Source organism: Pseudophryne corroboree, unplaced genomic scaffold (genome assembly GCF_028390025.1).
Source record: "Pseudophryne corroboree isolate aPseCor3 unplaced genomic scaffold, aPseCor3.hap2 scaffold_90, whole genome shotgun sequence".
Taxonomy (NCBI): Eukaryota; Metazoa; Chordata; class Amphibia; order Anura; family Myobatrachidae; genus Pseudophryne; species Pseudophryne corroboree.
The window spans coordinates 1,628,125-1,653,343 of NW_026970479.1; the positions used below are offsets into that span (position 1 = coordinate 1,628,125).

The 25,219-nt window shown below is 47.0% G+C and overlaps 14 non-coding genes and 1 pseudogene across 14 annotated transcripts; 8 read left to right on the plus strand and 7 right to left on the minus strand.

Annotated features, from left to right (window-relative positions):
- Window positions 1-1,521: 1,521 nt before the first annotated feature.
- On the minus strand, window positions 1,522-1,637 carry LOC135044788 (U5 spliceosomal RNA). Its single transcript, XR_010237327.1, has one exon. It is a non-coding gene; the product is annotated as a U5 spliceosomal RNA (small nuclear RNA).
- A 275-nt stretch (window positions 1,638-1,912) lies between these two features.
- Window positions 1,913-2,028, minus strand: LOC135044654 (U5 spliceosomal RNA). Its single transcript, XR_010237195.1, has one exon. It is a non-coding gene; the product is annotated as a U5 spliceosomal RNA (small nuclear RNA).
- Window positions 2,029-2,302: 274 nt separating this feature from the next.
- On the minus strand, window positions 2,303-2,418 carry LOC135044719 (U5 spliceosomal RNA). Its single transcript, XR_010237260.1, has one exon. It is a non-coding gene; the product is annotated as a U5 spliceosomal RNA (small nuclear RNA).
- Window positions 2,419-2,693: 275 nt separating this feature from the next.
- LOC135044688 (U5 spliceosomal RNA) lies at window positions 2,694-2,809 on the minus strand. The gene has a single exon (XR_010237229.1). It is a non-coding gene; the product is annotated as a U5 spliceosomal RNA (small nuclear RNA).
- A 274-nt stretch (window positions 2,810-3,083) lies between these two features.
- LOC135044676 (U5 spliceosomal RNA) lies at window positions 3,084-3,199 on the minus strand. Its single transcript, XR_010237217.1, has one exon. It is a non-coding gene; the product is annotated as a U5 spliceosomal RNA (small nuclear RNA).
- A 264-nt stretch (window positions 3,200-3,463) lies between these two features.
- Window positions 3,464-3,579, minus strand: LOC135044751 (U5 spliceosomal RNA). The gene has a single exon (XR_010237291.1). It is a non-coding gene; the product is annotated as a U5 spliceosomal RNA (small nuclear RNA).
- A 270-nt stretch (window positions 3,580-3,849) lies between these two features.
- LOC135044710 (U5 spliceosomal RNA) lies at window positions 3,850-3,965 on the minus strand. The gene has a single exon (XR_010237251.1). It is a non-coding gene; the product is annotated as a U5 spliceosomal RNA (small nuclear RNA).
- Window positions 3,966-4,109: 144 nt separating this feature from the next.
- Window positions 4,110-4,237, plus strand: LOC135044596 (U1 spliceosomal RNA; annotated as a pseudogene).
- A 593-nt stretch (window positions 4,238-4,830) lies between these two features.
- Window positions 4,831-4,994, plus strand: LOC135044975 (U1 spliceosomal RNA). Its single transcript, XR_010237511.1, has one exon. It is a non-coding gene; the product is annotated as a U1 spliceosomal RNA (small nuclear RNA).
- Window positions 4,995-5,146: 152 nt separating this feature from the next.
- LOC135045243 (U1 spliceosomal RNA) lies at window positions 5,147-5,309 on the plus strand. The gene has a single exon (XR_010237770.1). It is a non-coding gene; the product is annotated as a U1 spliceosomal RNA (small nuclear RNA).
- A 675-nt stretch (window positions 5,310-5,984) lies between these two features.
- On the plus strand, window positions 5,985-6,148 carry LOC135045079 (U1 spliceosomal RNA). Its single transcript, XR_010237612.1, has one exon. It is a non-coding gene; the product is annotated as a U1 spliceosomal RNA (small nuclear RNA).
- Window positions 6,149-6,300: 152 nt separating this feature from the next.
- On the plus strand, window positions 6,301-6,463 carry LOC135044432 (U1 spliceosomal RNA). Its single transcript, XR_010237030.1, has one exon. It is a non-coding gene; the product is annotated as a U1 spliceosomal RNA (small nuclear RNA).
- Window positions 6,464-15,685: 9,222 nt separating this feature from the next.
- On the plus strand, window positions 15,686-15,849 carry LOC135045103 (U1 spliceosomal RNA). The gene has a single exon (XR_010237636.1). It is a non-coding gene; the product is annotated as a U1 spliceosomal RNA (small nuclear RNA).
- A 152-nt stretch (window positions 15,850-16,001) lies between these two features.
- LOC135044364 (U1 spliceosomal RNA) lies at window positions 16,002-16,164 on the plus strand. The gene has a single exon (XR_010236969.1). It is a non-coding gene; the product is annotated as a U1 spliceosomal RNA (small nuclear RNA).
- A 655-nt stretch (window positions 16,165-16,819) lies between these two features.
- LOC135044918 (U1 spliceosomal RNA) lies at window positions 16,820-16,983 on the plus strand. The gene has a single exon (XR_010237454.1). It is a non-coding gene; the product is annotated as a U1 spliceosomal RNA (small nuclear RNA).
- The last annotated feature ends 8,236 nt before the right edge of the window (window positions 16,984-25,219 follow it).

The window sequence follows — 25,219 nt, forward strand, 5'->3', positions numbered from 1 at the left end:
CAAGCAGTGGGCCAAAGTTGACTGGAACCCTCATCTGCATATGAAAAGAGAAAAGGGGCATGCAGGGCATGGCGGCCTTTTGCAGTGCTTGGATGACCCCTAGTTCACATTAAACACCCCCACCCTCCTTTGGTGTGGGGCTCATGTTGGCCATGCCCCATCCCCTGAAGCATTCAAGCTGATTTCTTGCAGCAGCTGGGCACTGTAACAGCTCCAGAGCTGTTCTGTAAGGCAAGTAAAAGGGTGTGGGCCCTGCAGCACCACCTGTAGTTCGCATTGTGCGTTGGAAGGCACAAAGTAAGCAGACGGGAGGAGAAGTCAGGATAGTGCGCAAGGGCATTCTTTTCTCTTAGTCCGTAGAGGATGCTGGGGTCACATTAAGAACCATGGGGTATAGACGGGATCCGCAAGAGACATGGGCACTTTAAGACTTTCAAAGGGTGTGAACTGGCTCCTCCCTCTATGCCCCTCCTCCAGACTCCAGTTATAGGAACTGTGCCCAGGGAGACGGACATTTCGAGGAAAGGATTTATTGTTAAACTAAGGTAAGCATCTTACAAGCTCACACCTTAAACATGCCGCAGAACGTGGCATTCAACAGAACACAAGCCAACGGCATGAACAATTGCAGCAAAAAGCTGACCAGAACCATAACACAACATGTGTATAACCACAAGTAATAACTGCAGACACAGTATGGACTGGGACGGGTGCCCAGCATCCTCTACAGACTAAGAGAAAAGGATTTACCGGTAGGTATTAAAATCCTATTTTCTCATACGACCTAGAGGATGCTGGGGTCACATTAAGAACCATGGGGTTATACCAAAGCTCTTGAACGGGTGGGAGAGTGCGTACGACTCTGCAGCACCGAATGACCCAACTTAAGGTTATCATCAGCCAAGGTATCAAACTTGTAAAACTTAGCAAAAGTGTTTACTAAATAGCTGCTCGGCAAAGTTGCAATGCCGAGACTCCCCGACCAGCTGCCAAGGATGAACCCACCTTTCTAGTAGAATGGGTCTTCACCTACTTCAGTAACGGCAATCCTGCCGTGGAACGAGCATGCTGAATCTTACCACAGATCCAGCGCATAATGGTCTGTATGGAAGCAGGACACCAAATCCTGTTGGGAGCATACAGGACAAACAGAGCCTCTGTTTTCCTAATCTGAACCGTTCTGGTGACATACATTTTCAAAGTTCTGACCACAGCCAGAGACTTTGACTCAACGAAGGTGTCAGTGGCCAAAGGCACCATGTGGAAAGATGAACCACCTTCGGCAGAAATTGTTGACGTGTCCTCAATTCTGCTCTATCTTCATGAAAGATCAAATAAAGGCTCTTGTGATACTGCATGGTTTGTACTGTTTTCCATGTGCTCCCAGACCTTTAAGCAAGTAGCATGGTCAAGAAAGTTCTGTTTGAAAAGAAACAACATTTACTGTCATTGTTATGCAAATAAACTTACATTAAAGCTAACAAGAAAGCACACTCGTTCTGTCTTTAAACTGATAAAAGAAACCCCAATAATATGGGGCATGCAAAAATTGAGATAAAACTCAGTTTTGCTCCTCTCCACGGAAATCTTTAATAAAAGGCGAAATATTTGTTAGTTCTGAAGAGAAACCAGAGCATGACCAAGATTCCACCTGTCGCCTGAGTGCCATGCCAGCAGTTCTCATTCAGCTGAAAGTGAGCACCCAATTTGAATGAAAGAAAGCAGATTTCTCACCAGGCTTCCCCTTGCTATAAACATGGTTTGTACTCTTTTCCATGTGCTCCCAGATCTTTCAAGCAATTAGTGTGGTCAAGAAAGTTCTGTTTGAAAAGAAACAAACATTTACTGTCATTTCTATGCAAATGAGCTTACATTAAAGCACACTCGTTCTATCTTTAAACCAATAAAATAAAACCCCAATAAGATGGGGCATGCAAAAATTGAGATAAAACTCAGTTTTGCTCCTCTCCACGGAAATCTTTAGTAAAAGGCGAAAGATTTGTTCGTTCTGAAGAGAAACCAGAACATGACCAAGATTCCACCTGTCGCCTGAGTGCCATGCCAGCAGTCCTCATTCAGCTCAAAGTGAGCACCCAATTTGAAAGAAAGAAAGCAGATTTCTCACCAGGCTTCCCCTTGCTATAAACATGGTTTGTACTCTTTTCCATGTGCTCCCAGATCTTTCAAGCAATTAGTATAGTCAAGAAAGTTCTGTTTGAAAAGAAACAAACATTTACTGTCATTTCTATGCAAATGAGCTTACATTAAAGCACACTCGTTCTATCTTTAAACCGATAAAAGAAACCCCAATAAGACGGAGCATGCAAAAATTGAGATAAAACTCAGTTTTGCTCCTCTCCACGGAAATCTTTAGTAAAAGGCGAAAGATCTGTTCGTTTTGAAGAGAAACCAGAGCATGACCAAGATTCCACCTGTCGCCTGAGTGCCATGCCAGCAATCCTCATTCAGCTCAAAGTGAGCACCCAATTTGAAAGAAAGAAAGCAGATTTCTCACCAGGCTTCCCCTTGCTATAAACATGGTTTGTACTCTTTTCCATGTGCTCCCAGATCTTTCAAGCAATTAGTGTGGTCAAGAAAGTTCTGTTTGAAAAGAAACAAACATTTACTGTCATTTCTATGCAAATGAGCTTACATTAAAGCACACTCGTTCTATCTTTAAACCGATAAAATAAAATCCCAATAAGATGGGGCATGCAAAAATTGAGATAAAACTCAGTTTTGCTCCTCTCCACGGAAATCTTTAGTAAAAGGCGAAAGATTTGTTCGTTCTGAAGAGAAACCAGAACATGACCAAGATTCCACCTGCCGCCTGAGTGCCATGCCAGCAGTCCTCATTCAGCTCAAAGTGAGCACCCAATTTGAAAGAAAGAAAGCAGATTTCTCACCAGGCTTCCCCTTGCTATAAACATGGTTTGTACTCTTTTCCATGTGCTCCCAGATCTTTCAAGCATTTAGTATAGTCAAGAAAGTTCTGTTTGAAAAGAAACAAACATTTACTGTCATTTCTATGCAAATGAGCTTACATTAAAGCACACTCGTTCTATCTTTAAACCGATAAAAGAAACCCCAATAAGACGGAGCATGCAAAAATTGAGATAAAACTCAGTTTTGCTCCTCTCCACGGAAATCTTTAGTAAAAGGCGAAAGATCTGTTCGTTTTGAAGAGAAACCAGAGTATGACTAAGATTCCACCTGTCGCCTGAGTGCCATGCCAGCAGTCCTCATTCAGCGCAAAGTGAGCACCCAATTTGAAAGAAAGAAAGCAGATTTCTCACCAGGCTTCCCCTTGCTATAAGCATGGTTTGTACTCTTTTCCATGTGCTCCCAGATCTTTCAAGCAATTAGAATGGTCAAGAAAGTTCTGCTTGAAAAGAAACAGACATTTATAGTCATTGTTATGCAAATAAACTTACATTAAAGCTAACAAGAAACTGATAAAAGAAACCCCAATAATATGGGGCATGCAAAAATTGAGATAAAACTCAGTTTTGCTCCTCTCCACAGAAATCTTTAATAAAAGGCGAAAGATTTGTTCGTTCTGAAGAGAAACCAGAGCATGACCAAGATTCCACCTGTCGCCTAAATGCTGTGCCAGCAGTCCTCATTCAGATCAAAGTGAGCGCCCAACTTGAAAGTAAGCAGATTTCTCACCTGGCTTCTCCTTGCTATAAGCATGGTTTGTACTGTATTCCATGTGCTCCCAGATCTTTCAAGCAAGTAGCATGGTCAAGAAAGTTCTGTTTGAAAAGAAACAAACATTTACTGTCATTTCTATGCAAATGAGCTTACATTAAAGCACACTCATTCTATCTTTAAACCGATAAAAGAAACCCCAAAAAGATGGGGCATGCAAAAATTGAGATAAAACTCGGTTTTGCTCCTCTCCACGGAAATCTTTAATAAAAGGCGAAAGATTTGTTCGTTCTGAAGAGAAACCAGAGCATGACCAAGATTTTTATCTGAAAATATGTGTTCTCCCTGCAGTTGTTGTCCCCAGATGAGAGTTCCCTTGTGCTGCCTCAGTTGAATCTCCTTTACTTGACAGAGATGTGCCTGAGCAGCGGCCCTCCCCAGCCCTATCCCAAATCATACTTATTTTGCATAGGAGATACCATGGTCATGAAGATTGTTCTCCCAGGGTGAGGTTCATTCATTGCATTCTGGGTATGCTGACCCCTGTGATTTTCCCAAATGTGGGAAACTCGCTTTTATACCCTTGTGCACTATCCTGACTTCTCCTCCTGTCTGCTTACTTTGTGCCTTCCAATGCACAATGCAAACTACAGGTAGTGCTGCAGGGCCCACACCCTTTTACTTGCCTTACAGAGCAGCTCTGGAGCTGATACAGTGCCAAGCTGCTGCAAGAAATCAGCTTGAATGCTTCAGGGGATGGGGCATGGCCAACATGAGCCCCACACCGAAGGAGGGTGGGGGTGTTTAATGCGAACTAAGGGTCATCCAAGCGCCGCAAAAGGCCGCCATGCCCTGCATACCCCTTTTCTCTTTTCATATGCAGATGAGGGTTCCAGCCAACTTTGGCCCACTGCTTGGATGACATCACCGTATGCAAATCCGTCTTCTGCAGAACTTCCCCCAGGAATGCTTGCACTAGTTGTTGCATTTGGTTTGTTGTTTGGGGGTGCTTCAGTATTAGGCAGCCTTCTGCCCTCCCATGTTCATCTGAAAATATGTGTTCTCCCTGCAGTTGTTGTCCCCAGATGAGAGTTCCCTTGTGCTGCCTCAGTTGAATCTCCTTTACTTGACAGAGATGTGCATGAGCAGCGGCCCTCCCCAGCCCTATCCCAAATCATACTTATTTTGCATAGGAGATACCATGGTCATGAAGATTGTTCTCCCAGGGTGAGGTTCATTCATTGCATTTTGGGTATGCTGACCCCTGTGATTTACCCAAATGTGGGAAACTCGACTGCATTATTTGTGGTAGTGGGGGACTGTGTTTGTGCTTTCCTCTGGTCAGCTCTGTTAAAACTCAGATTTCTTTGTCTCAGATTTTCCTCTAGCCTTGTTCTTCTTTCGAGAGTTCCCTTGTGCTGCCTCAGGTGGATCTCCTTCACTTGACAGGGGGGTGCCCGAGCAGCGACCCTCCCCAGCTCTAGCCCAACTCCTACTTACCTGCCAGGTGAGATACTATGATCAGGAAGGTGCTTCTCCCAGGGCAAGGCTCACCCATTGCACTCTGGGTGTGCTGCTCCTACGATTTCCCCAAATGTGGGACACTTGACTGCATAATTTGTGTTTCCTCTGGTCGGCTCTCGTATAATTCAGATCTCTTTGTCTCAGGTCTTTCTCCAGCCTAGTTTGCTGTCTGTTTCCACTTCTTTTATCTTGAGCCCCTCCCTTCTATACCCTTGTGCACTATCCTGACTTCTCCTCCCGTCTGCTTACTTTGTGCCTTCCAATGCACAATGCAAACTACAGGTAGTGCTGCAGGGCCCACACAATCTTTTACTTGCCTTAAAGAGCAGCTCTGGAGCTGTTACAGTGCCCAGCTGCTGCAAGAAATCAGCTTGAATGCTTCAGGGGATGGGGCATGGCCAACATGAGCCCCACACCAAAGGTGGGTGGGGGTGTTTAATGCGAACTAGGGGTAATCCAAGCACCGCAAAAGGCCGCCATGCCCTGCACGCCCCTTTTCTCTTTTCATATGCAGATGAGGGTTGAAGCCAACTTTGACCCACTGCTTGGATGACATCACCATATGCAAATCCATCTGCTGCAGGCCTTGCCCCAGGAATGCTTGCACTAGTTGTTGCATTTGGTTTGTTGTTTGGGGGTGCTTCAGTATTAGGCAGCCTTCTGCCCTCCCATGTTCATCTGAAAATATGTGTTCTCCCTGCAGTTGTTGTCCCCAGATGAGAGTTCCCTTGTGCTGCCTCAGTTGAATCTCCTTTACTTGACAGAGATGTGCCTGAGCAGCGGCCCTCCCAGCCCTATCCCAAATCATACTTATTTTGCATAGGAGACACCATGGTCATGAAGATTGTTCACCCAGGGTGAGGTTCATTCATTGCATTCTGGGTATGCTGACCCCTGTGATTTCCCCAAATGTGGGAAACTCGCCTGCATTTTTTGTGGTAGTGGGGGACTGTGTTTGTGTTTTCCTCTGGTCAGCTCTGGTAAAAGTCAGATTTCTTTGTCTCATATATTCCTCTAGCCTTGTTCTTCTTTCGAGAGTTCCCTTGTGCTGCCTCAGTTGGATCTCCTTCACTTGACAGGGGGGTGCCCGAGCAGTGACCCTCCCCAGCTCTAGCCCAACTCCTACTTACCTGCCAGGTGAGATACTATGATCATGAAGGTGCTTCTCCCAGGGCAAGGCTCACCCATTGCACTCTGGGTGTGCTGCTCCTGTGATTTCCCCAAATGTGGGAAACTTGATTGCATAATTTGTGTTTTCCCTGGTCGGCTCTCGTATAATTCAGATCTCTTTGTCTCAGGTCTCTCTCCAGCCTAGTTTGCTGTCTGTTTCCACTTCTCTTTTCTGGAGCCACTCCCTTCTATGCCCTTGCGCACTATCCTGACTTCTCCCGTCTGCTTACTTTGTGCCTTCCAACGCACAATGCGAACTACAGGTAGTGCTGCAGGGCCCACACCCTTTTAGTTGCCTTACAGAGCAGCTCTGGAGCTGTTACAGTGCCCAGCTGCTGCAAGAAATCAGCTTGAATGCTTCAGGGGCTGGGGCATAGCCAACATGAGCCCCACACCAAAGGAGGGTGGGGGTGTTTAATGCGAACTAGGGGTCATCCAAGCACCGCAAAAGGCCGCCATGCCCTGCATGCCCCTTTTCTCTTTTCATATGCAGATGAGGGTTCCAGCCAACTTTGGCCCACTGCTTGGATGACATCACCGTATGCAAATCCGTCTGCTGCAGACCTTCCCCCAGGAATGCTTGTACTAGTTGTTGCATATGGTTTGATATTTGATGGTGCTTCAGTATTAGGCAGCCTTCCGCCCTCCCATGTTCATCTGAAAAGATGTGGTCTCCCTGCAGTTGTTGTCCCCAGACGAGAGTTCCCTTGTGCTTCCTCAGTTGAATCTCCTTAACTTGATGGGGGAGGGGCTGCCCGAGCAGCCACCCTCCCCAGCCCTATCCCAACTCATACTTATTTTGCATATGAGATCTCTTGATCATGAAGATTGTTCTCACAGGGTGAAGTTCATCCATTATATTTTAAAATAGGAAGGTACAAATTACATATTTGAATTGCATCTATGTGCTGGATTCAAATGTCCCCCCCCCCCTTCCTTTCTCAATTGTGCCCATCAGCAGCTATTCTAAGGTTGCTGCCAATGGGTGTGACACATTAATTTCTTCTGTGGGGTACACAGGACTCCACAAGGATTCACATTGGGGTGTAGAGTAGGATCTTGATCTGAGGCACCAACCGACTCAAAGCTTTTGACTGTTCCCAAGATGCTCAGCGCATCCTCCTCTATAACCCCGCTTCCATGAACAGGGAGCTCAGTTTGTAGTTGGTGCCTTCAGTAGCAGGCCACTTAACAGGGGCCTGCCTCAGGAAGCCAATTCTTAGCTATTCATTTTGACAAGAAAAGAAGAACTTGTTTTATGAGAATCTACAAGGGCTGCAGCAGGCTAGGTCTAATAGACATCTTTACTGCAGCTTCATCACTCCCAGCGGCGCTGTATACTCCCGTGCCCTGGTTGCTGGGTCACTGCAGCGGAGGCTCCGGTTTCTTCCTAAGGTCAGTCACACACACACCGCCCTTCCGGATCACGAGGCCGCTGATGAAGGGGAGCGTGGCCGTAGGGGGTGGACCGTGTGCGCACTGGCGTGGACACTGATTACTGGGCAGCCGCTCCACTAGCCACCAGGTACAGTTAAGGAGCACAGGTCTGGGGGTTTTTCTCCTATATTAAACCAATTTTGTACTGCCCGCAGCGCATTGTGATAGGTAATAGGGCCTGATTCAGGTTGGATTGCAATCACAATAAGTGATCCAACTGCAAAAATTGCTAAGAGCATACGCATGTGCCTGCATTTTCTGCGGCACCCCGCAGAGAATGCGATCGCCTCTGCCTGTCAATCGGGGCAGGGGGGGAGAGGGGGGTCAGCAACACTCCATTTCCAAGTCAGGGATGGAGCGGTGCGGGGGCAAGGCTTCAAAATGGGGTCTGCAATGGAGGAGACACAGGGGGCGTGGTCACAGCAGCTGTATGACATCACATTCAGCCGCTGTGATCACAAAAATGGTGGCGGCTTCCTGCGCGCACATACAGTCTGCACCAGCAGGAGGCTACACCATTTTTTATGATCACGCTGAACTGCAGTGCGACTGCAATTACAGCATGGTCAAGAAGGGAGGCGTCATGCTGGGTGGCCATAAGAGATGAGCGGGTTCGGTTCCTCGGAATCCGAACCCGCCCGAACTTCACCCTTTTTTGCTCGGGTCCGAGCAGACTCGGATCCTCTCGCCTTGCTCGGTTAACCCGAGCGCGCCCGAACGTCATCATCCCGCTGTCGGATTCTCACGAGACTTGGATTCTATATAAGGAGCCGCGCGTCGCCGCCATTTTCACACGTGCATTGAGATTGATAGGGAGAGGACGTGGCTGGCGTCCTCTCCGTTTAGATTAGAAGATAGAGACGAGTGACATTTGATTTACTACTAATTTGGGGAGCAGTTGAACTTGTCAGGAGTACTCAGTAGTGCAGAGTTTTGCTGATAGTGACCACCAGTTTTATTATTTATAATCCGTTCTCTGCCTGAAAAAAAACGATACACATACCATATCTGTGCTCAGCCTCAGTGTGCTGCATGATATATCATCTATGTATATCTGACTGTGCTGAGTGCTCACTGCTCACACAGCTTAATTGTGGGGGAGACTGGGGAGCAGTTATAGCAGGAGTACAGTGCACACTTTTGCTGCCAGTGTGACCACCAGTATATTGTCTGCCTGAAAAAGTTAAACACTCCTGTGGTGTTTTTTTTTTATTCTATAAATGCATTCTGCTGACAGTGTCCAGCAGGTCCGTCATACATATATTATATAAATATTTACCTGCAGTAGTGTTATATATTTTTTTTCATCTTTATCATCTCTATATTAGCAGACGCAGTACGGTAGTCCACGGCTGTGGCTATCTCTGTGTCGTCAGTGCTCGTCCATAATTGTATACCTACCTACCTGTGGTGGGTTTTTTTTTTCTATCTTCTTCATACTAGTAGTTTAGGAGTCTACTGACAGTGTCCACCAGGTCCATCATTATATTATATACCTACAGTAGTAATATATTTATTATATTATCTATACTAGCAGACGCAGTACGGTAGTCCACGGCTGTGGCTATCTCTGTGTCGTCAGTGCTCGTCCATAATTGTATACCTACCTACCTGTGGTGGGGTTTTTTTTTTATCTTCTTCATACTAGTAGTTTAGCAGTCTGCTGACAGTGTCCACCAGGTCCGTCATTATATTATATACCTACAGTAGTAATATATTTATTATATTATCTATACTAGCAGATGCAGTACGGTAGTCCACGGCTGTACCTACCTCTGTGTCGTCAGTGCTCGTCCATAATTGTATACCTACCTGTGGTGGGGTTTTTTTTTCTATCTTCTTCATACTAGTAGTTTAGGAGTCTGCTGACAGTGTCCACCAGGTCCGTCATTATATTATATACCTACAGTAGTAATATATTTAGTATATTATCTATACTAGCAGACGCAGTACGGTAGTCCACGGCTGTACCTACCTCTGTGTCGTCACTCGTCCATAATTGTATACCTAACTGTGGTGGTTTTTTTTTCTATCTTCTTCATACTAGTAGTTTAGCAGTCTGCTGACAGTGTCCACCAGGTCCGTCATTATATTATATATACCTACAGTAGTTATATCTATTTTTTTTTATATCATTAATTATCATCTCTATACTAGCAGACGCAGTACGGTAGGCCACGGCTGTGGCTATCTCTGTGTCGTCAGTGCTCGTCCATAATTGTATACCTACCTACCTGAGGTGGAAGTTTTTTTCTATCTTCTTCATACTAGTAGTTTAGCAGTCTGCTGACAGTGTCCACCAGGTCCGTCATTATATTATATATACCTACAGTAGTTATATATATTTTTTTTTTTATATCATTAATTATCATCTCTATACTAGCAGACGCAGTACGGTAGTCCACGGCTGTAGCTACCTCTGTGTCGTCAGTCACTCGTCATCCATAAGTATACTAGTATCCATCCATCTCCATTGTTTACCTGAGGTGCCTTTTAGTTGTGCCTATTAAAATATGGAGAACAAAAATGTTGAGGTTCCAAAAATAGGGAAAGATCAAGATCCACTTCCACCTCGTGCTGAAGCTGCTGCCACTAGTCATGGCCGAGACGATGAAATTCCATCAACGTCGTCTGCCAAGGCCGATGCCCAATGTCATAGTACAGAGCATGTAAAATCCAAAACACAAAAGATCAGTAAAAAAATGACTCAAAAATCTAAATAAAAATCGTCGGAGGAGAAGCGTAAACTTGCCAATATGCCATTTACCACACGGAGTGGCAAGGAACGGCTGAGGCCCTGGCCTATCTTCATGGCTAGTGGTTCAGCTTCACATGAGGATGGAAGCACTCAGCCTCTCGCTAGAAAAATGAAAAGACTTAAGCTGGCAAAAGCACAGCAAAGAACTGTGCGTTCTTCAAAATCACAAATCCACAAGGAGAGTCCAATTGTGTCGGTTGCGATGCCTGACCTTCCCAACACTGGACGTGAAGAGCATGCACCTTCCACCATTTGCACGCCCCCTGCAAGTGCTGGAAGGAGCACCCGCAGTCCAGTTCCTGATAGTCAGATTGAAGATGTCAGTGTTGAAGTACACCAGGATGAGGAGAATATGGGTGTTGCTGGCGCTGGGGAGGAAATTGACAAGGAGGATTCTGATGGTGAGGTGGTTTGTTTAAGTCAGGCACCCGGCGAGACACCTGTTGTCCGTGGGAGGAATATGGCCATTGACATGCCTGGTGAAAATACCAAAAAAATCAGCTCTTCGGTGTGGAAGTATTTCAACAGAAATGCGGACAACAGGTGTCAAGCCGTGTGTTGCCTTTGTCAAGCTGTAATAAGTAGGGGTAAGGACGTTAACCACCTCGGAACATCCTCCCTTATACGTCACCTGCAGCGCATTCATCATAAGTCAGTGACAAGTTCAAAAACTTTGGGCGACAGCGGAAGCAGTCCACTGACCAGTAAATCCCTTCCTCTTGTAACCAAGCTCACGCAAACCACCCCACCAACTCCCTCAGTGTCAATTTCCTCCTTCCCCAGGAATGCCAATAGTCCTGCAGGCCATGTCACTGGCAATTCTGACGAGTTCTCTCCTGCCTGGGATTCCTCCGATGCATCCTTGAGTGTAACGCCTACTGCTGCTGGCGCTGCTGTTGTTGCTGCTGGGAGTCGATGGTCATCCCAGAGGGGAAGTCGTAAGACCACTTTTACTACTTCCACCAAGCAATTGACTGTCCAACAGTCCTTTGCGAGGAAGATGAAATATTACAGCAGTCATCCTGCTGCAAAGCGGATAACTGAGGCCTTGGCATCCTGGGCAGTGAGAAACGTGGTTCCGGTATCCATCATTACTTCAGAGCCAACTATAGACTTGATTGAGGTACTGTGTCCCCGGTACCAAATACTATCTAGGTTCCATTTCTCTAGGCAGGCGATACCGAAAATGTACACAGACCTCAGAAAAAGACTCACCAGTGTCCTAAAAAATGCAGTTGTACCCAATGTCCACTTAACCACGGACATGTGGACAAGTGGAGCAGGGCAGACTCAGGACTATATGACTGTGACAGCCCACTGGGTAGATGTATTGACTCCCGCCGCAAGAACAGCAGCGGCGGCACCAGTAGCAGCATCTCGCAAACGCCAACTCTTTCCTAGGCAGGCTACGCTTTGTATCACCGCTTTCCAGAATACGCACACAGATGAAAACCTCTTACGGCAACTGAGGAAGATCATCACAGAATGGCTTACCCCAATTGGACTCTCCTGTGGATTTGTGGCATCGGACAACGCCAGCAATATTGTGCGTGCATTATATCTGGGCAAATTCCAGCACGTCCCATGTTTTGCACATACCTTGAATTTGGTGGTGCAGAATTATTTAAAAAACGACAGGGGCGTGCAAGAGATGCTGTCGGTGGCCACAAGAATTGCGGGACACTTTCGGCGTACAGGCACCACGTACAGAAGACTGGAGCAACACCAAAAACGCCTGAACCTGCCCTGCCATCATCTGAAGCAAGAAGTGGAAACGAGGTGGAATTCAACCCTCTATATGCTTCAGAGGATGGAGGAGCAGCAAAAGGCCATTCAAGCCTATACATCTGACCACGATATAGGAGGTGGAATGCACCTGTCTCAAGCGCAGTGGAGAATGATTTCAACGTTGTGCAAGGTTCTGCAACCTTTTGAACTTGCCACACGTGAAGTCAGTTCAGACACTGCCAGCCTGAGTCAGGTCATTCCCGTCATCAGGCTTTTGCAGAAGAAGCTGGAGACATTGAAGGAGGAGCTAAGACAGAGCGATTCCGCTAGGCATGTGGGACTTGTGGATGGAGCCCTTCATTCGCTTAACCAGGATTCACGGGTGGTCAATCTGTTGAAATCAGAGCACTACATTTTGGCCACCGTGCTCGATCCTAGATTTAAAACCTACGTTGTATCTCTCTTTCCGGCAGACACAAGTCTGCAGGGGTTCAAAGACCTGCTGGTGAGAAAATTATCAAGTCAAGCGGAACTTGATCGGTCAACAGCTCCTCCTTCACAGTCTCCCGCAATTGGGGGTGCGAGGAAAAGGCTCAGAATTCCGAGCCCACCCGCTGGCGGTGATGCAGGGCAGTCTGGAGCGACTGCTGATGCTGACATCTGGTCCGGACTGAAGGACCTGCCAACGATTACGGACATGTCGTCTACTGTCACTGCATATGATTCTCTCACCATTGAAAGAATGGTGGAGGATTATATGAGTGACCGCATCCAAGTAGGCACGTCAGACCTACGTATACTGGCAGGAAAAAGAGGCAGGAAAAAGAGGCAATTTGGAGGCCCTTGCACAAACTGGCTTTATTCTACCTAAGTTGCCCTCCCACAAGTGTGTACTCCGAAAGAGTGTTTAGTGCCGCCGCTCACCTTGTCAGCAATCGGCGTACGAGGTTACTTCCAGAAAATGTGGAGAAGATGATGTTCATTAAAATGAATTATAATCAATTGCTCCGTGGAGACATTGACCAGCAGCAATTGCCTCCACAAAGTATACAGGGAGCTGAGATGGTGGATTCCAGTGGGGACGAATTGATAATCTGTGAGGAGGGGGATGTACACGGTGATGAATCGGAGGATGATGATGAGGTGGACATCTTGCCTCTATAGAGCCAGTTTGTGCAAGGAGAGATTTATTGCTTCTTTTTTGGTGGGGGTCCAAACCAACCCGTCATTTCAGTCACAGTCGTGTGGCAGACCCTGTCACTGAAATGATGGGTTGGTTAAAGTGTGCATGTCCTGTTTATACAACATAAGGGTGGGTGGGAGGGCCCAAGGCAATTCCACCTTGCACCTCTTTTTTTCTTTTATTTTTCTTTGCGTCATGTGCTGTTTGGGGAGTGTTTTTTGGAAGGGCCATCCTGCGTGACACTGCAGTGCCACTCCTAGATGGGCCAGGTGTTTGTGTCGGCCACTTGGGTCGCTGAGCTTAGTCACACAGCTACCTCATTGCGCCTCTTTTTTTCTTTGCGTCATGTGCTGTTTGGGGAGTGTTTTTTGGAAGGGCCATCCTGCGTGACACTGCAGTGACACTCCTAGATGGGCCAGGTGTTTGTGTCGTCCACTTGGGTCGCTGAGCTTAGTCACACAGCTACCTCATTGCGCCACTTTTTTTCTTTGCGTCATGTGCTGTTTGGGGAGTGTTTTTTGGAAGGGCCATCCTGCGTGACACTGCAGTGCCACTCCTAGATGGGCCAGGTGTTTGTGTCGGCCACTTGGGTCGCTGAGCTTAGTCACACAGCTACCTCATTGCGCCTCTTTTTTTCTTTGCGTCATGTGCTGTTTGGGGAGTGTTTTTGGAAGGGCCATCCTGCGTGACACTGCAGTGCCACTCCTAGATGGGCCAGGTGTTTGTGTCGGCCACTTGGGTCGCTGAGCTTAGTCACACAGCTACCTCATTGCGCCTCTTTTTTTCTTTGCGTCATGTGCTGTTTGGGGAGTGTTTTTTGGAAGGGCCATCCTGCGTGACACTGCAGTGCCACTCCTAGATGGGCCAGGTGTTTGTGTCGGCCACTTGGGTCGCTGAGCTTAGTCACACAGCTACCTCATTGCGCCTCTTTTTTTCTTTGCGTCATGTGCTGTTTGGGGAGTGTTTTTTGGAAGGGCCATCATGCGTGACACTGCAGTGCCACTCCTAGATGGGCCAGGTGTTTGTGTCGGCCACTTGGGTCACTGAGCTTAGTCATCCAGCGACCTCGGTGCAAATTTTAGGACTAAAAATAATATTGTGAGGTGTGAGGTGTTAAGAATAGACTGAAAATTAGTGGAAATTATGGTTATTGAGGTTAATAATACTTTGGGATCAAAATGACTCCCAAATTCTATGATTTTAGCTGTTTTTTAGGGTTTTTTGAAAAAAACACCCGAATCCAAAACACACCCGAATCCGACAAAAAAAATTCGGTGAGGTTTAGCCAAAACGCGTTCGAACCCAAAACACGGCCGCGGAACCGAACCCAAAACCAAAACACAAAACCCGAAAAATTTCCGGTGCACATCTCTAGTGGCCATGCCATGTCACTGTGCAGGAGCCAGCACCGCTCACACACTAGTCCCCGGTGCAGCCCCCAACCTCCGGGACACCCGGAGCAACAAAATGTAGATTCAGGCCACCAGGCCACGCCCCTACCTATGAAACCATGCCTCCTTTTTACCATTGCGCTGCTTATCTGCGCGCACTGCATTACAATCTCCCTCGCCACCTCTCTGGGTGTCACCAGTGATAGTGACACCTCTGCCATGCTTGTAGCAGCTGGTCCTAAGATCTACACCTCAAGCCCTGAGTGTTTGCCCTTGTGACTTGTTGATCATCATAGCAAAGCAGATGCTTACAGAAAACTGCAGGGGCTTAGATTGAAAATAAAAAAAATTGATGGGTATAAGGTAGAGAGGAGCGGGTTCGGTTCTCCGAGAACCGAATTCCCCACGAACCCCACGAACTCCTCCTCCGAGGCAGGCTCGGTTGTTCCCGCCTGACTCGGAAAACCTGAACAAGGGAAAATGTCATCATCCCGCTGTCGGATTCTCGCGAGATTCGGATTTCATATAAAGAGTGCAAGCATTCCTGGGGGAAGGCCTGCAGCAGATGGATTTGCATATGGTGATGTCATCCAAGCAGTGGGTCAAAGTTGGCTTCAGAAACAAACAGGAATGCTTGCACTAGTTGTTGCATTTGGTTTGTTGTTTGGGGGTGCTTCAGTATTAGGCAGCCTTCTGCCCTCCCATGTTCATCTGAAAATATGTGTTCTCCCTGCAGTTGTTGTCCCCAGATGAGAGTTCCCTTGTGCTGCCTCAGTTGAATCTCCTTTACTTGACAGAGATGTGCCTGAGCAGCGGCCCTCCCCAGCCCTATCCCAAATCATACTTATTTTGCATATGAGATACCATGGTCATGAAGATTATTCTCCCAGGGTGAGGTTCATTCATTGCATTCTGGGTATGCTGACCCCTGTGATTTCCCCAAATGTGGGTAACTCGACTGCATTATTTGTGGTAGTGGGGGACTGTGTTTGTGTTTTCCTCTGGTCAGCTCTGGTAAAAGTCAGATTTCTTTGTTTCAGATCTTCCTCTAGCCTTGTTCTTCTTTCGAGAGTTCCCTTGTGCTGCCTCAGTTGGATCTCCTTCACTTGACAGGGGGGTGCCCGAGCAGCGACCCTCCCCAGCTCAAGCCCAACTCCTACTTACCTGCCAGGTGAGATACTATGATCATGAAGGTGCTTCTTCCAGGGCAAGGCTCACCCATTGCACTCTGGGTGTGCTGCCCCTGCGATTTCCCCAAATGTGGGAAACTTGACTGCATAATTTGTGTTTCCCCTGGTCGGCTCTCGTATAATTCAGATCTCTTTGTCTCAGGTCTCTCTCCAGCCTAGTTTGCTGTCTGTTTCCACTTCTTTTTTCTTGAGCCCCTCCCTTTTATACCCTTGTGCACTATCCTGACTTCTCCTCCTGTCTGCTTACTTTGTGCCTTCCAATGCACAATGCAAACTACACACCCTTTTACTTGCCTTACAGAGCAGCTCTGGAGCTGTTACAGTGCCAAGCTGCTGTAAGAAATCAGCTTGAATGCTTCAGGGGCTGGGGCATTGTCAACATGAGCCCCACACCGAAGGAGGGTGGGGGTGTTTAATGCGAACTAAGGGTCATCCAAGCGCCGCAAAAGGCCGCCATGCCCTGCATACCCCTTTTCTCTTTTCATATGCAGATGAGGGATCCAGCCAACTTTGGCCCACTGCTTGGATGACATCACCGTATGCAAATCCGTCTTCTGCAGAACTTCCCCCAGGAATGCTTGTACTAGTTGTTGCATTTGGTTTGTTGTTTGGGGGTGCTTCAGTATTAGGCAGCCTTCTGCCCTCCCATGTTCATCTGAAAATATGTGTTCTCCCTGCAGTTGTTGTCCCCAGATGAGAGTTCCCTTGTGCTGCCTCAGTTGAATCTCCTTTACTTGACAGAGATGTGCCTGAGCAGCGGCCCTCCCCAGCCCTATCCCAAATCATACTTATTTTGCATAGGCGATACCATGGTCATGAAGATTGTTCTCCCAGGGTGAGGTTCATTCATTGCATTCTGGGTATGCTGACCCCTGTGATTTCCCCAAATGTGGGAAACTCGACTGCATTATTTGTGGTAGTGGGGGACTGTGTTTGTGCTTTCCTCTGGTCAGCTCTGGTAAAAGTCAGATTTCTTTGTCTCAGATCTTCCTCTAGCCTTGTTTTTCTTTCGAGAGTTCCCTTGTGCTGCCTCAGTTGGATCTCCTTCATTTGACAGGGGGTGCCCGAGCAGCAATCCTCCACAGCTCTGGCCCAACTCCTACTTACCTGCCAGGTGAGATACTATGATCTTCACTATTAGGGCAATCAGGATGTGGAATTCCCTGCCAGGGAAGGTGGTAATGGCGGACTCTGTAATTGGATTTAAAAAAGGAATGGATACATTTCTGAATGAAAAAGCTATCCAAGGTTATAATACTTAAAATATCAACATGGTTAATCCGGGGGTAACATGAGTTGTAGTAGCTAACTAGTCATAAAACATTATTCAGCAAGTATGTAGAATCATCACAACTTAAAACAGGTTGAACACGATGGGCAATTTGCCTCTATTCAACCTCAAAAACTATGTTACTATATGTTACTATATTACTATGTTACTGTAGTATACAGAACACCACAATGCAATGAGCAGTGATAGTGAGCACTGATGAGGATACTAGAACTGACACTGAGCAGCAAGATGCAGCACTGGACTATTAGTAATGTACTGTAGTATGCTGAGCACAACAATGCAGCACAAGACAATGAGCAGTGATACTGAGCACTGATGAGGATACTACTGAGAACTGACACTGAGCAGGAGAGACACACTACTAGTATTACTGAGCAGCAATAAGTATCCACTGATACTGAGCACTGATATTGAGATTTCCACTGAGAGAACATAACCACGTCCTCTCCGCTCTCTCTTCAATGCACGAGTAAAAATGGCGGCAACGCGCAGCTCTTTATATGGAATCCGAATCTCGCGAGAATCCGACAGCGGGATGATGACATTTTCCCTTGTTCAGGTTTTCCGAGTCAGGCGGGAACAACCGAGCCTGCCTCGGAGGAGGAGTTCGTGGGGTTCGTGGGGAATTCGGTTCTCGGAGAACCGAACCCGCTCCTCTCTACCTTATACCCATCAATTTTTTTTATTTTCAATCTAAGCCCCTGCAGTTTTCTGTAAGCATCTGCTTTGCTATGATGATCAACAAGTCACAAGGGCAAACACTCAGGGCTTGAGGTGTAGATCTTAGGACCAGCTGCTACAAGCATGGCAGAGGTGTCACTATCACTGGTGACACCCAGAGAGGTGGCGAGGGAGATTGTAATGCAGTGCGCGCAGATAAGCAGCGCAATGGTAAAAAGGAGGCATGGTTTCATAGGTAGGGGCGTGGCCTGGTGGCCTGAATCTACATTTTGTTGCTCCGGGTGTCCCGGGGGTTGGGGGCTGCACCGGGGACTAGTGTGTGAGCGGTGCTGGCTCCTGCACAGTGACATGGCATGGCCACTAGAGATGTGCACCGGAAATTTTTCGGGTTTTGTGTTTTGGTTTTGGGTTCGGTTCCGCGGCCGTGTTTTGGGTTCGAACGCGTTTTGGCTAAACCTCACCGAATTTTTTTTGTCGGATTCGGGTGTGTTTTGGATTCGGGTGTTTTTTTCAAAAAACCCTAAAAAACAGCTTAAATCATAGAATTTGGGAGTCATTTTGATCCCAAAGTATTATTAACCTCAATAACCATAATTTCCACTAATTTTCAGTCTATTCTTAACACCTCACACCTCACAATATTATTTTTAGTCCTAAAATTTGCAACGAGGTCGCTGGATGACTAAGCTCAGTGACCCAAGTGGCCGACACAAACACCTGGCCCATCTAGGAGTGGCACTGCAGTGTCACGCATGATGGCCCTTCCAAAAAACACTCCCCAAACAGCACATGACGCAAAGAAAAAAAGAGGCGCAATGAGGTAGCTGTGTGACTAAGCTCAGCGACCCAAGTGGCCGACACAAACACCTGGCCCATCTAGGAGTGGCACTGCAGTGTCACGCAGGATGGCCCTTCCAAAAAACACTCCCCAAACAGCACATGACGCAAAGAAAAAAAGAGGCGCAATGAGGTAGCTGTGTGACTAAGCTCAGCGACCCAAGTGGCCGACACAAACACCTGGCCCATCTAGGAGTGGCACTGCAGTGTCACGCAGGATGGCCCTTCCAGATACACTCCCCTAACAGCACATGACGCAAAGAAAAAAAGAGGCGCAATGAGGTAGCTGTGTGACTAAGCTCAGCGACCCAAGTGGCCGACACAAACACCTGGCCCATCTAGGAGTGGCACTGCAGTGTCACGCAGGATGGCCCTTCCAAAAAACACTCCCCAAACAGCACATGACGCAAAGAAAAAAAGTGGCGCAATGAGGTAGCTGTGTGACTAAGCTCAGCGACCCAAGTGGACGACACAAACACCTGGCCCATCTAGGAGTGTCACTGCAGTGTCACGCAGGATGGCCCTTCCAAAAAACACTCCCCAAACAGCACATGACGCAAAGAAAAAAAGAGGCGCAATGAGGTAGCTGTGTGACTAAGCTCAGCGACCCAAGTGGCCGACACAAACACCTGGCCCATCTAGGAGTGGCACTGCAGTGTCACGCAGGATGGCCCTTCCAAAAAACACTCCCCAAACAGCACATGACGCAAAGAAAAATAAAAGAAAAAAGAGGTGCAAGGTGGAATTGCCTTGGGCCCTCCCACCCACCCTTATGTTGTATAAACAGGACATGCACACTTTAACCAACCCATCATTTCAGTGACAGGGTCTGCCACACGACTGTGACTGAAATGACGGGTTGGTTTGGACCCCCACCAAAAAAGAAGCAATAAATCTCTCCTTGCACAAACTGGCTCTATAGAGGCAAGATGTCCACCTCATCATCATCCTCCGATTCATCACCGTGTACATCCCCCTCCTCACAGATTATCAATTCGTCCCCACTGGAATCCACCATCTCAGCTCCCTGTATACTTTGTGGAGGCAATTGCTGCTGGTCAATGTCTCCACGGAGCAATTGATTATAATTCATTTTAATGAACATCATCTTCTCCACATTTTCTGGAAGTAACCTCGTACGCCGATTGCTGACAAGGTGAGCGGCGGCACTAAACACTCTTTCGGAGTACACACTTGTGGGAGGGCAACTTAGGTAGAATAAAGCCAGTTTGTGCAAGGGCCTCCAAATTGCCTCTTTTTCCTGCCAGTATACGTACGGACTGTCTGACGTGCCTACTTGGATGCGGTCACTCATATAATCCTCCACCATTCTTTCAATGGTGAGAGAATCATATGCAGTGACAGTAGACGACATGTCCGTAATCGTTGGCAGGTCCTTCAGTCCGGACCAGATGTCAGCATCAGCAGTCGCTCCAGACTGCCCTGCATCACCGCCAGCGGGTGGGCTCGGAATTCTGAGCCTTTTCCTCGCACCCCCAATTGCGGGAGACTGTGAAGGAGGAGCTGTTGACCGATCAAGTTCCGCTTGACTTGATAATTTTCTCACCAGCAGGTCTTTGAACCCCTGCAGACTTGTGTCTGCCGGAAAGAGAGATACAACGTAGGTTTTAAATCTAGGATCGAGCACGGTGGCCAAAATGTAGTGCTCTGATTTCAACAGATTGACCACCCGTGAATCCTGGTTAAGCGAATGAAGGGCTCCATCCACAAGTCCCACATGCCTAGCGGAATCGCTCTGTCTTAGCTCCTCCTTCAATGTCTCCAGCTTCTTCTGCAAAAGCCTGATGACGGGAATGACCTGACTCAGGCTGGCAGTGTCTGAACTGACTTCACGTGTGGCAAGTTCAAAAGGTTGCAGAACCTTGCACAGCGTTGAAATCATTCTCCACTGCGCTTGAGACAGGTGCATTCCACCTCCTATATCGTGGTCAGATGTATAGGCTTGAATGGCCTTTTGCTGCTCCTCCATCCTCTGAAGCATATAGAGGGTTGAATTCCACCTCGTTTCCACTTCTTGCTTCAGATGATGGCAGGGCAGGTTCAGGCGTTTTTGGTGTTGCTCCAGTCTTCTGTACGTGGTGCCTGTACGCCGAAAGTGTCCCGCAATTCTTGTGGCCACCGACAGCATCTCTTGCACGCCCCTGTCGTTTTTTAAATAATTCTGCACCACCAAATTCAAGGTATGTGCAAAACATGGGACGTGCTGGAATTTGCCCAGATATAGGCCCTCATTCCGAGTTGATCGGTCGCAAGGCGAATTTAGCAGAGTTACACACGCTAAGCCGCCGCCTACTGGGAGTGAATCTTAGCTTCTTAAAATTGCGACCGATGTATTCGCAATATTGCGATTACTAACTACTTAGCAGTTTCTGAGTAGCTCCAGACTTACTCTGCCTGTGCGATCATTTCAGTGCTTGTCGTTCCTGGTTGACGTCACAAACACACCCAGCGTTCGCCCAGGCACTCCCACCGTTTCCCCGGCCACTCCTGCGTTTTTTCCGGAAACGGTAGCGTTTTCAGCCACACGCCCCTGAAACGCCGTGTTTCTGCCCAGTAACACCCATTTCCTGTCAATCACATTACGATCGCCGGAGCGAAGAAAAAGCCGTGAGTAAAAATACTTTCTTCATAGTAAAGTTACTTGGCGCAGTCGCAGTGCGAACTTTGCGCATGCGTACTAAGCGGATTTTCACTGCGATGCGATGAAAAAGAACGAGCGAACAACTCGGAATGAGGGCCATAATGCACGCACAATATTGCTGGCGTTGTCCGATGCCACAAATCCACAGGAGAGTCCAATTGGGGTAAGCCATTCTGTGATGATCTTCCTCAGTTGCCGTAAGAGGTTTTCATCTGTGTGCGTATTCTGGAAAGCGTTGATACAAAGCGTAGCCTGCCTAGGAAAGAGTTGGCGTTTGCGAGATGCTGCTACTGGTGCCGCCGCTGCTGTTCTTGCGGCGGGAGTCAATACATCTACCCAGTGGGCTGTCACAGTCATATAGTCCTGAGTCTGCCCTGCTCCACTTGTCCACATGTCCGTGGTTAAGTGGACATTGGGTACAACTGCATTTTTTAGGACACTGGTGAGTCTTTTTCTGAGGTCTGTGTACATTTTCGGTATCGCCTGCCTAGAGAAATGGAACCTAGATAGTATTTGGTACCGGGGACACAGTACCTCAATCAAGTCTATAGTTGGCTCTGAAGTAATGATGGATACCGGAACCACGTTTCTCACTGCCCAGGATGCCAAGGCCTCAGTTATCCGCTTTGCAGCAGGATGACTGCTGTGATATTTCATCTTCCTCGCAAAGGACTGTTGGACAGTCAATTGCTTGGTGGAAGTAGTAAAAGTGGTCTTACGACTTCCCCTCTGGGATGACCATCGACTCCCAGCAGCAACAACAGCAGCGCCAGCAGCAGTAGGCGTTACACTCAAGGATGCATCGGAGGAATCCCAGGCAGGAGAGAACTCGTCAGAATTGCCAGTGACATGGCCTGCAGGACTATTGGCATTCCTGGGGAAGGAGGAAATTGACACTGAGGGAGTTGGTGGGGTGGTTTGCGTGAGCTTGGTTACAAGAGGAAGGGATTTACTGGTCAGTGGACTGCTTCCGCTGTCGCCCAAAGTTTTTGAACTTGTCACTGACTTATGATGAATGCGCTGCAGGTGACGTATAAGGGAGGATGTTCCGAGGTGGTTAACGTCCTTACCCCTACTTATTACAGCTTGACAAAGGCAACACACGGCTTGACACCTGTTGTCCGCATTTCTGTTGAAATACTTCCACACCGAAGAGCTGATTTTTTTGGTATTTTCACCAGGCATGTCAATGGCCATATTCCTCCCACGGACAACAGGTGTCTCGCCGGGTGCCTGACTTAAACAAACCACCTCACCATCAGAATCCTCCTTGTCAATTTCCTCCCCAGCGCCAGCAACACCCATATTCTCCTCATCCTGGTGTACTTCAACACTGACATCTTCAATCTGACTATCAGGAACTGGACTGCGGGTGCTCCTTCCAGCACTTGCAGGGGGCGTGCAAATGGTGGAAGGTGCATGCTCTTCACGTCCAGTGTTGGGAAGGTCAGGCATCGCAACCGACACAATTGGACTCTCCTTGTGGATTTGTGATTTTGAAGAACGCACAGTTCTTTGCTGTGCTTTTGCCAGCTTAAGTCTTTTCATTTTTCTAGCGAGAGGCTGAGTGCTTCCATCCTCATGTGAAGCTGAACCACTAGCCATGAAGATAGGCCAGGGCCTCAGCCGTTCCTTGCCACTCCGTGTGGTAAATGGAATATTGGCAAGTTTACGCTTCTCCTCCGACGATTTTTATTTAGATTTTTGAGTCATTTTTTTACTGATCTTTTGTGTTTTGGATTTTACATGCTCTGTACTATGACATTGGGCATCGGCCTTGGCAGACGACGTTGATGGAATTTCATCGTCTCGGCCATGACTAGTGGCAGCAGCTTCAGCACGAGGTGGAAGTGGATCTTGATCTTTCCCTATTTTTGGAACCTCAACATTTTTGTTCTCCATATTTTAATAGGCACAACTAAAAGGCACCTCAGGTAAACAATGGAGATGGATGGATACTAGTATACTTATGGATGACGAGTGACTGACGACACAGAGGTAGCTACAGCCGTGGACTACCGTACTGCGTCTGCTAGTATAGAGATGATAATTAATGATATAAAAAAAATATATATATAACTACTGTAGGTATATATAATATAATGACGGACCTGGTGGACACTGTCAGCAGACTGCTAAACTACTAGTATGAAGAAGATAGAAAAAAACTTCCACCACAGGTAGGTAGGTATACAATTATGGACGAGCACTGACGACACAGAGATAGCCACAGCCGTGGCCTACCGTACTGCGTCTGCTAGTATAGAGATGATAATTAATGATATAAAAAAAAATATATATAACTACTGTAGGTATATATAATATAATGACGGACCTGGTGGACACTGTCAGCAGACTGCTAAACTACTAGTATGAAGAAGATAGAAAAAAAAACACCACAGTTAGGTATACAATTATGGACGAGTGACGACACAGAGGTAGGTACAGCCGTGGACTACCGTACTGCGTCTGCTAGTATAGATAATATACTAAATATATTACTACTGTAGGTATATAATATAATGACGGACCTGGTGGACACTGTCAGCAGACTCCTAAACTACTAGTATGAAGAAGATAGAAAAAAAAACCCCACCACAGGTAGGTATACAATTATGGACGAGCACTGACGACACAGAGGTAGGTACAGCCGTGGACTACCGTACTGCATCTGCTAGTATAGATAATATAATAAATATATTACTACTGTAGGTATATAATATAATGACGGACCTGGTGGACACTGTCAGCAGACTGCTAAACTACTAGTATGAAGAAGATTAAAAAAAAAACCCACCACAGGTAGGTAGGTATACAATTATGGACGAGCACTGACGACACAGAGATAGCCACAGCCGTGGACTACCGTACTGCGTCTGCTAGTATAGATAATATAATAAATATATTACTACTGTAGGTATATAATATAATGATGGACCTGGTGGACACTGTCAGTAGACTCCTAAACTACTAGTATGAAGAAGATAGAAAAAAAAAAACCACCACAGGTAGGTAGGTATACAATTATGGACGAGCACTGACGACACAGAGATAGCCACAGCCGTGGACTACCGTACTGCGTCTGCTAATATAGAGATGATAAAGATGAAAAAAAAAATATAACACTACTGCAGGTAAATATTTATATAATATATGTATGACGGACCTGCTGGACACTGTCAGCAGAATGCATTTATAGAATAAAAAAAAAAACACCACAGGAGTGTTTAACTTTTTCAGGCAGACAATATACTGGTGGTCACACTGGCAGCAAAAGTGTGCACTGTACTCCTGCTATAACTGCTCCCCAGTCTCCCCCACAATTAAGCTGTGTGAGCAGTGAGCACTCAGCACAGTCAGATATACATAGATGATATATCATGCAGCACACTGAGGCTGAGCACAGATATGGTATGTGTATCGTTTTTTTTCAGGCAGAGAACGGATTATAAATAATAAAACTGGTGGTCACTATCAGCAAAACTCTGCACTACTGAGTACTCCTGACAAGTTCAACTGCTCCCCAAATTAGTAGTAAATCAAATGTCACTCGTCTCTATCTTCTAATCTAAACGGAGAGGACGCCAGCCACGTCCTCTCCCTATCAATCTCAATGCACGTGTGAAAATGGCGGCGACGCGCGGCTCCTTATATAGAATCCAAGTCTCGTGAGAATCCGACAGCGGGATGATGACGTTCGGGCGCGCTCG